Here is an 11302-nt window from a genome sequence, read left to right as displayed (position 1 = left end):
CATGTAGGACCTAGAGGCCTACTTCATCCGCTCACTAAGAGAACCCTGAGATGGATGGGAGTCTTAATGGGATTCACTGGCAACGATCAGAGTGGTGGGACATTGGGGGAAGGAGTGGCACATTGACCCTCCCAGTATCTCAGAGCAAGATGCCCATAGATGGCACCTCTGGCTGTTGAAGGGTAGACCCTTGAGGGAGGTCTAGTGGGATCTAGAAGAGTGGTTCTGGCCCTCCAGGGGTAGCCTTGCCAAGCAAATGGATGAGGTGCCCTTCTTTTCCTACACTATGCGGATTGGCAAGAGGATTGAGATGGACTCTTCAAGGTGGAACCTCTTGAAGGAGCGGCATTGGTGACCAGAGAGTGTCTCGAAATGTCCATTCCAGGTTTTGGATGTAGTTATGGTCCATTTTGTGGCCGAGGAAGATATCTTACTTTTTTTGGATGGTCGCCCACGGAGGCTTGCCCATCGGACCATGGTTGGAGCAGATGTGAGTGGAGGGGCAATGCCATTGTTGCTCTTCTGGTTTCCTAGAGACACGACCCCTCACTACCTTTGGAGCTATCGTAGAGCAGCGACGAGGACCTGGATGGGAGCCCTCAGGATCGTGACCCGTATGTAGAGTCTTTAGAGGGACTACACCTAGGGGATGGTGGTCTCAGTAACTGAGGGAGGACATGCATTCCAGATTGATAAGACCTCCCCAGCCTATCGGATACAAGGTCAGAGAATTTAGAGGATAGCGCTCCATGAGGCAGTCCCTCCTAATAGCCTAGCTGCCCCTTCTCCTCTGGAGGATAGTGTTTGGGAGGTGGTTGACAGTATCATTGTGTGGAACATTTGAGTGGCTCATTGTGGTCTCATGATGGGTGAGCATCCGGTTCCACCCTTGACTACCCTGATCTCCATCTGGTAGGATATCATTTACACTCGATGCTCCACATGGGAGCATGGGACTCCAAGCTTTAGAGCAACTATCGAGAGGCATGCTCAATTCTGCAAGGCTTGGTCTACAGGAGTTTTCTACATCTTCACTCCATGAGGGATTTGTTGGTTGTATAGTCCCCCCACTTGGCTATTAGCCCTAGTACTAGAGATCCCCTAGGCAGTGAGTTGGGTTTCTCTGGAACAGGCCAGTTCTTTTCTTTCAGCCTTTTTTGGTTTTTCCCCATACTCAGCACCTTCGGGGCTACTATTTTGTATTAAGTCTTTCAAGCATTAATAGAAGGTTCCTTTGTTTGAATTTTTTTAAAAAATTATGATGGTATTTTGAAATACTTTTCATTTAGTTTATATTCAATTTAGTGTTGAGTCAATTCTCATAAAGCAAAACATTGTTTTAATAGCTTGCACGTCCTCACCATGGTGTTGATCATTGTAGCATGTTGTTGGGGCTTACCATCATCTGTGGATGCTTCGTGGTCTTACCAACATGGACTACACATCTTGCTAAGGGCCCAAGGCACCCACCAACCTCCTCTCGTTGTAGGATGAGATCCTATGTGAAAACCTTCATGTAACTCCTTTTGGCACATCACACCCATTGGCGTTAGTATTTTTCCTTTCTACTAGTTTCAATTTATTCCTATCTACATCTTATATGGATATTGCCATCTATTAGCTCCTTTTTTTACCAGGCCCATTTTTTGTAATAGTAATGTTTCCAGAGATGCAAATTCCAAGACATGAATATGAACACCTTGTAACATGAAATGTATAACAATGTCTTTGATGCTTATAACAACACATTTTGTCAAATTATTATTGTGAAGAGGTTGAAGTACTTCACATCAAATTCTTGTACTTTGAAGTGAAACTGTAAATAATGCAATGTTATTATCACACACTTCACGAATCATGTGCAATTTTATAAGCTAGGAGACTTTTTTAACCTAATACGCTCAATCCTCAATATAAATTTTTTCTACGTATGTATGTACCATGGAGTTTGAGTTCTAATAAGGGCTACAAATTGCAACCTATGCAACATAATCATATCTACTTTGTTTCACCTAATAATGTATAAAACATAAGGATAGTAAACCTATGTATATCACAATCTCTCCACACGTACATGCCATAATTTTGCAAGTTGCTAGGAGTTGGAAATTGCAAGCCTCACAACTAGCTAGACTTCGAGCGAGATGCAAATGGCTGGCATAAGCGAGCTCGCAACTGGCTCAAAGTCAAATATTTCCTCATCACTCATAAATCCTAGTTTGTAGAGTTTTACTAATTAATATATGGTATAGATTTTAACCACATGCGAGATGTTGCAAGTCAGCCTAAGCAAACCCCCAATCGACACATGGTATAATATTATTCATCAACGGATGAGTTGTTCCAGATTGACTTAAGCGAACCTTCAACTGGCTCATTGACTTTTTTTTGAAATATAGTTACAGGCTATAGCTACATGCTTATAAATAAATACATATTCTAAAGTCAAGAAAAACATACACACAAATATAAGCTTTTTAAAATGTGAATCATTTCATGCAATTTGTAATGTCTACTTTTTCAGTTTTCCAAAGCCTGCTAGTGCCTACAATATTTCATGCAACTAGATTGAAATCTTAAGTCATGCAACTAAAATAGAATCCCAAACCATGCAACTAACAAACTCTTTACCTAATCCTAAGTGAAAAGTCTTTCCAAAGAGTTTAGAAAAGTTACAACTTAAATACTTCATGCAAAAAATTAAAAATTTTCCAAAGCCACATACAATGTCACATAAAACTAGCTTACTCTTTACCTAATAGTATGTAAATTCTAATTATCCAATTAGTATCTAAGTATGAGTGGATTCCAACTAGCAAAAGCCAGCCCACCACTGACACTAGGTCCTATTTTGAACTCACAAGGACTAACAAAAACTAAAAGTTTCTTTGTGTCTTTGTTTATCCTTCTTTCTGATGCTTCTTGTCTTTCCCAAGACTCCACGGAATTCAAGGAATCTTGATTATGTGAATAGTACCAGTGTGACGCTGGTTTATATATGATTAACAACATCAAGTAATGTAGCTAAACATCGCTGGGTGTATCAAATCATACTACTCGGTGTAGTGGAACATCACTCAGTGTACTTAACACCGAGTGGTATAATAGCTTACTGTGTGGTGTTGTGTTGATATACCGAGTGGTGTATGGATTTACCATGTGGTAGCTGGTTGGAGCCGGTGGTCTTGGTTGAAATTCTCTTCTACTGGACTATTTTAAAACACCCCAAGGTTAATTAAACTAAGAAATTTATCTTGATAAAGCTTTGCCAAGTTCTTTTAATATATATAAGTATACCTTTCATAAAAAAACATGTGCTCAATGAAGCCTGATTAATTGCCCAAAGGATTGAAATTTTCCCTTTGTTGGCACCTCTTAGCTGATTGGCATGGTTGGGACGAGGGGAATACTTCCAAGGATTGAAGTATTCCCTCTTGTTCCACCCATGCCAATCAATCAAGGGATGACAAACACCTCCCTCCATCTTTTCCCTTTTTGAAAACGTGACCTAATGGGACTAGTGCTCTCATGATGCAAGAGAGAGAGAATGTTCTCCCTCACTTGAACTAGGCTGACTCTTAAATGACGGACAAGGCAACTGACTATCTTCTACTTGTTTTGTTTTATTTGGTGATGATGAAATAATGGAAGAATAACTCAAGCATTTTCCTCTTTTGCATTCAAAGGAAATCTTTCAACTTCCTTTAGCCACTCTACTCTCTTTAGCAAGTTCATCACCCCCCATCACTAACACATCAAGAGTTTGCAAGAGAAGGCATTCTTAGGAGTGAGTAGCACTCCGTGGCACATCATGCAAAATGTGCATGTATAGAAAACTTACTATAAGTATATTAGAGCCCTCTGAAAGACAACCACACTCAAAGGTTCAAATGGAAAGTAAGGTCACTGTCTACTGAATGCATGCCAGAAATTAGGACCTAGTATCAAACCAGTGATGAAATGAGAGGTGCTGAAGGAACAACATAACATGTCAAACTTTGTGGTACACTTGATGGAAAAAATGGAGAGCTTGTATGTTGTAATTTCTTATTGTCTTCAAAGTCAAGTTAAAGAAAAGGAAGTAAGAGGAGATTCTCAGCTTATTATAAAGCAAATGCAAGGGCATTACAAGACAAGAAGTCCTCATTTGAAGGAACTTAATCAAAAAGCTATGGCACTATGTAGTCAGTTTGATTTTTGCAAGTTTATTCATATAAACAGAAAAGAAAATCAAAGGGCAAATGAGTTGGCTACTCAAGCCATTGTAGTACAAGATTGGGGGTTGGTTTCTTTGGTAGGCACTGGATGGCAAGAACTACAAGATGTTCAACAATATGTGGAAGAAAGCATGTTTCCTCGAGGGTTACTCCACAATAGAAGCAGAGATTGGTAAGGAAGGCTTGTCCCTGTAGTATTGTTGATGACATTCTTTATAAATTGGAAAAAGATAAGGTTCTTTGTCGGGTGGTGTTATGGATAAATTTGTCTAAGGAAAAAGGCATAAATATGTGTGTGTGTGTTTGTATGTGTAGCAATAGTATAATAAAATATGGTGTGCATAGGGCCCAGGGTTGAGGTGGCAGGGCATGACCATGTGTCACCCTTCCACGTAAGAGGACCCATAAGGTGTGATGTACATAATCCATGGTAGTAATATTATAAAATGTAAGGTGGCATGGTTCCTCCATGTGCCACCCCTCCGCCTAGGCGGTCCCATGCCTGCATTTAGTGAGATATGGCCTAAAGTCCATGAGAGAAGTAATATAAAATAGCTGGAGATGGATATTATATTGCATTATTCCCTCCATGTAGGATAGGCCCATGTGGGGGGGGTATAGATAGTCCAAGGATGCAAGTTAAATAATGGGGAAAATAGGATGAGGTGGCAAGATTCCTTGTGCCAACCCTCCACTTGTCCTCCTAGAGGTTTGAACGTATTATAAAATTGGGAAGAGACCAAGGAGTATCATAGACTTGAGATATGGGGCTTGATTTATGTGGAAAAATGAGGCAAAGGGTTGTCGCACACAATTGAGAGTGTGTAACTGCCTAGCCCACATGGGACACTCTTCCACATACACCATGCATGTGGGAGGATGCATTTATTGGGAGAGACCCCCTCTCTTGGCTATAAAAGGAGGGCGCTATTCCTTGATGGAACACGCTCATTTTGGTAAAGCCACCTAGCTAGTACTTTGATTTCCCCCTTCCCTTCCTTTCAAATAAAGCATGGCCCTCTTCCCTTAATGTCTCCATCTTTACATTCCTCCTCCCATCATGTACATGCTTCTCTTTCCCCTCTCCCTTTCCCCTTATGCCATAGTCTCCCTCTTCATTCCCTCCCCTTCTAATCCCTTTTCCCCACCCATGATAACTTTTCACCCTCAGGTTCTCCTTTCCTCTATGACCCTTGAGCGTCACCATGCTTAGTGTCTAGCCTCTTGTCCTAATTTCTTTTCTAGGTACTAATAGAATTGGTGTTGCTGCTGGGATAGAAATCTCCATGGCTAGTGGCATAAAATTTGTTTCTCATATGACTGGGTATGATTCTACGACACCTTCGATCTACGGTTCTCGCTGATTTGTGTATAAAATAGGCATTGATATAATATTTTGCATATTTCTAAGTGAAACTATGTTTTTTTAAACCATATTTCTACATAATTGGAAGCTTTTTTTTCCTTCGCTCGGATGCTTAAAAGATTTCACTTGAAAAATGCTCATCCCTAATATGGGAGGAGGGACTGCAAGGGTAAGGGCATGCTATAATATGATAATATAAGGCAATATGGATGCTAGGGTGTCAAGAACATGAAAAAAACTTGGACAGTGAACCCCAAAGAGTGGGAGCTTCTTTGCATTGAGAGATATCTATACATGTTCCATAGTTTCCATCCTTATAGAAAAGTATAAGAATTTCTCTCTCTTTTACACCAAAGTGTTCTACACAAAAGCATAAGGCGAGTGTCCTACATAAAGGTGTAAGGAAAGAGTGTTCTACACAAAAGTTCACAACAAAGTGTAAAAGTGTCCTACAAAAAAGTGTAAGTCAAAAGTGTCCTACATAGAAGTGCATGGCATAAGTGTCCTCGACAAAAGTTTAAGGATTTCCCACTTTTATATCACGATTTTGTAGTATGATCAAATATTTTTAAGGGATAATTTTGGCTATCCCTACCCTATAGATCCATCAAAATATGCTTCAAACTCAAGGTATTACAAGAAAAACTTGCAGCTACTCTATGCACACAATGATCTCACTTGGTTACTCTATATTGAGTACTTATTACCATAAGTTAGCAATTTGATTGTGAGGTCTGCATGACAATGAAGAGAACTCTATCTAAATCAATCTTGGACATCATGTTTCCGTTTGGTATTATTGGCAGTTATTTTTTCTCACAAGTAGTTAGTGCTTCAATGCTATTTACCTATTTTAGTAATATGTTAGTACTATTTTAGTAATGTTAACAAGTACATGTTTTAGTACTACTTTAGTACTATTAACAAGTTTTTACTAATCTAGTACTAGTAACTAGTAGTTGTTTTAGTACTACTTTAATACCATAAGCAAGTAGCTATTTTAGTTTTTTTTTAAAACTATTTTAGTACTATTAACAAGTATGTTGTATTAATGTTGATTATTGATTAATATCAATGAATTTGGATAGATGACAAGTTATTTCTACTTTACTTATTTTCATGGAATTCATGACCTAATAAACAAGGTTGCAAGAACACATAGAATGTTATTAACTACATAATAATACAATGATATAAATACTCTTAACAAAAGACTCTCTTGAGATGAGAAGTAGTAAATGTTTCTAAGTTGACCTTCAATGAATTTATAGTTCATTGCTTTGATCTATTTTTCCTCCAATAAATTTGATCAATACTGAGTGTATTACTTTGGTTTAGCTTTTTAAGATTGTATGTTTCAAAGAAAATGTGTCAAACGTAAGCTTTCATAGGTGGTTCTCTCATACGGTTGCATTTAACAATACCACCTCTTTGGTCTCCCCTTGTTGAGCATCATTGACAAAAGCCAAAAGTATATATAGACATATGAGCAAAAAAGAATATTGTATGTAGGATAACCAATGACACTTTCAAGTCGAAACAAAGGTGAGAAATAAAGGGGTATATTCTACATAATTTACTTGACATTTAGTACCCTTAAAATGGATTTTTAACTATGAGTTTTAAACCAAAAGAATCAAACTATGTTACACATTTTGTATAGGAAACCTCCTACTTCTCATCTTTGAGAATTGATAGAGCAAAGTTGAGATGAAAGTGTAATGATAACAAAAGATAAATATTTTATTTCTACAATTAAATACAACTTGAGATTACTCATTTAATACATTCTATGGATAGGAGATGGATAGACACTCCAGAACATTATTTTAGAATTATTAAGAATAAATCTTTTAAAAAGTAATTGATTAATGGCTACATAGAACTTTAATTGTAATGTTGCATGAATCGTCTGAAAGAAAGAACATATAACTTACTTTAATACATTAAATCTTACTCACTCATAACAATAAGGAATAAAAAATATAGTTTATTATTTGAAGATTATTACAAATAAAGTAAAAAATACTAATTGATCAAGAATTGTTTAAAACTCAATTACGGAGGCAATACATGAAAGAAGTGAATGAGAAATCATATTGATCAAAGATTTATAGTCATTACATCAACTATTTCCCAAACCCTACAAATCTAAAATTTGCTTATCCTTGATGGGTTTCTCAATAATTCCTTTACCATTTGCCCTTGTAGCTAGAGGAACAAACTGTTGAGGTGTTTTTCCTTCAAACTCCCCCATTAGCTCATATTGTTCATTCTTGTAGGCTAGGGCTCTCCAAAAGATAGTTGCATTGCTGCACTCTCGTGACTATATATTGCTCCAACTTCTTGATCAACATGAGGAAGATCATTTTTCGCACATACCCTTTGCATGATAATGTTGCCATTGGGATTTTCTCAGTAATTCCTTTACCATTTGCCCTTGTAGCTAGAGTAACAAACTCTTGAGGTGTATTTTCTTCAAACACCCCCATTAGCTCAGATTGTTCATTCTTATAGGCTAGGACTCTCCAAAAGATAGCTGCATTGCTGCCCTCTCATGACTATATGTTGCTCCAACTTCTTGATCAACATGAGGAAGATCATTTTTTGCACATACCCTTTTCATGATAATGATGCCGTTGGGATTTTAGAACATGCAACATATTCTCGACCTCTCTCAAAAAATAGAAATGAGACTTGTATTGAATACCACACGTGACATAGGACAAGTACGTGAGATAGTAAAGACTCCAAGCACTGAATCAAAGTTCAAAACTCTGGCTCATCTCTATAGAGGATTTTCACCAATTACATGGACATAAAAAACAAGACTTGGCCAAGGATAATCGGGCTATAAGGATTGGATATATACTCAATTGAGGGTTGAGCTAATAGCCGGCCACCATAGGAAACAATGACTCTCATACAAGATGTTGGACACCTGCTGGATAAAGAGAGATCTCTGGACATGCCTGAATACATATATAAAAATGCATCAATCCTAGAGAGAACCGCATTTCACCTAAAATCACTTAATTGATGAAATATGATTGGCCAACCATGCTAGCTTCCATCGACACGTTGATTACATGCAGAGGGAACTACCTAGATCACGTACTCCATCTAATCAACATTGCAAGGATAGCCCCCCAATCAAAGCTTCACACACGTAACAGGGCCCTCATAGTTCAAAGGTTTCCCAAGGGATCCCCCATGAGAGGAATTTCCAACATTTCCCCCGAAGTCCTTACAAGGGGAAAAGCAAAACTATAGAAGAAGAATACTGCTGTCAGCTTAGAACAAGACCATCACCATCAATCAACCAAAAAATTGAGCCACAAACTACCCAAATAGGGAATGATCTACCCAATAAGGGCCAAATAGTGGCATGCTTACTGAAAGCTAGAGCAATTTCGACACTATGTCCAAGTACTAAAATGTCCAACCAATGCACCATGTTCAATAGTCTTTAACCATGTCATCAAAATACTCGTGGTCTATCAATGTGAGCAAGTCCACTTCGCAATAAATCCGAGCAATGATCAAACCAATTGAAAACCAAAACAAGTGCTAAAATATACTCTATAGATCCAACCGTGAAAACAAGCACCATAAGGAACAATTGCCAAATGGCAGTATGCTCATGCAAATCCAACCCTCAAACAACACGCATCATAGGGTTCAAAATATCCACTCATCTTCATCTATAGTAGCTGCAAGCGTAGACTCAAAGCTGCTCCAAAATGTTTATTGTAGTTTTAAAGTTGAAAAACAAGGGCTCCAATATGCAAAGTTGACAATCCTCTTAAAAAGATCTAGAATCAATAGATGAACTAGCCATACCCACAAAGAGCCACACTAAATAAAAAAGAAGATGTAGAAAAGTTTGCAAAGTCACAACATATTTAGTTATTAATAAATCCTTTAGGTGCAAGGTGACCACTTGCCTTGTGCAAATTCAAAAAACATCTACAGCCATATGACGTAGGAGCAAGACAACACTTTAAAAGTCCACATTTGGCTAGCACGCATGATCACTTTTTTTGTTGATGCCGCTTTCCAAAACCTTTCCCCAATGCATTTTCTATATGCAGCCATGGAACCACACTTTTACCTTCTCAATATTAAAGCCGAGACGTTCACTTATCTATGAAACTTGACCTTCCACTTGCCTTGGCACAAACTTGATGAGGTTTGCCTTTCGAACACCTAGAGGCATAGTAATAACAACACAATAAAACAAGCTTTCTGCAACCATTGAAACTTCTTCATCATGCAATAACTATCAACACACTTGCAGGTCCATCACTCTTTCCTTGTGCCAAGATTCCTTACACGTCATAGGCTTCGTCTAGACTTTCCAAAACTTCAATTGTGGCAAGTTGTAGACGTTCAAAAATCTCATCGACTGAGCCGTGATGAAAGAATTCCACTGCAGCTCACAATCCCTCGGAATCAAACTGTTTTGATACCGTATGTTGGGATTTTAGAACAATCAAAACATAGAAATGAAACTTGTATTGAATACCACACATGATATAGGACAAGTACGTGAGATAGTATTTAAGACTCCAAAAAATTGAATCAAAGTACAGAACTCTTGCTCACCTCTACGGAGGATCATCACCAATTACATGGACATTACAAACAAGACTTAGCCGAGGACAATCAACTATAAAGATAGGATATAGACTTAGTTGAGCACTAAGCTAACAGTCGGCCATAAGGTCACAAATAATGACTCCCATACAAGAGGCTGGACAAAGAGAGAGATCTTGACATGCTTGAATACATATATAAAGATGCATCAATCCTAGAGGAGATTTAGGGCTTAGGACTTAGGATTTAGAGGTTTAAAGTTTAGGGTTTAGGATATACGATTAAGAGTTTAGGGTTTAGAGGGCTAGGGTTAAGGTTTAGAGTTTAGGGTTTAGAGGTTAATGGGTTAGGGTTAGGGTTAGTGTTTAGGGTTTAGTGGATTTGGATTGGGGTTTAGGGTTAGGGTTAGGATTTAAGGTTTAGGGTTAGGGTTAGTATTTAAGGTTTAGGGTTAAGGGTTTAGGGTTTAAGGGTTAGGTTCCAAGGGTTAGGGTTTAGGGGTAAGGTTTTAAGGTTAAGGTTTTAGGTTTAGGGTTTAGATATTTAGGGTTTAAAGTTTAGGACTAGGGTTAGGGTTTAGGGTTACGATTTAGAGGTTTAGGGTTTAGGGTTAAGGGTCTAGAGGTTTATGAGATACGACTAGGATTTAAGGTTTTTGGATTAGGATTAGGGTCTCTCTCTCCCAACAACTCTCTCTATCTTTCCTTTCTCTTTCTATATTCTCTCTCTAGGACATAAGATTAGAGATTCTCACTCTAGAACGTAAGATTCAAAGATGACAATTTGAAAGAAGCACTTGGAAAAACTTTGAGACTAGAATTTAGGATTGAATGGTCATCCTTGCTCTTGCTCTTGCTCCTTCTCTTGCTCTTCTTTGTTGAAATGGGAGAAAGAATGAGAGGAGGAGCGTATATATGAGAAAAGCTAGGGTCTAAGTGCTTCTCTCTCATTGGTCCCTACATCCCATTGGCTCCTCTCCCATTGGCCCCACCATCCAACTACCTCCTCTCCCATTGGTCCCTCATCCCACTCCATTGGCCCCTTGTTGAGAGTTGTGGTGCCATGAGCACATGTAGAGCAAAGGTATGAGCAAAGGGAAAGCTGCCACATGGCATGGAGG

This window comes from Dipteris shenzhenensis, chromosome 25 (assembly GCF_047967505.1).
Source record: "Dipteris shenzhenensis isolate YYH24624 ecotype China chromosome 25, Dip_SZ_1.0, whole genome shotgun sequence".
Classification (NCBI taxonomy): domain Eukaryota; kingdom Viridiplantae; phylum Streptophyta; class Polypodiopsida; order Gleicheniales; family Dipteridaceae; genus Dipteris; species Dipteris shenzhenensis.
Note: the sequence above shows the minus strand (reverse complement) of the source record.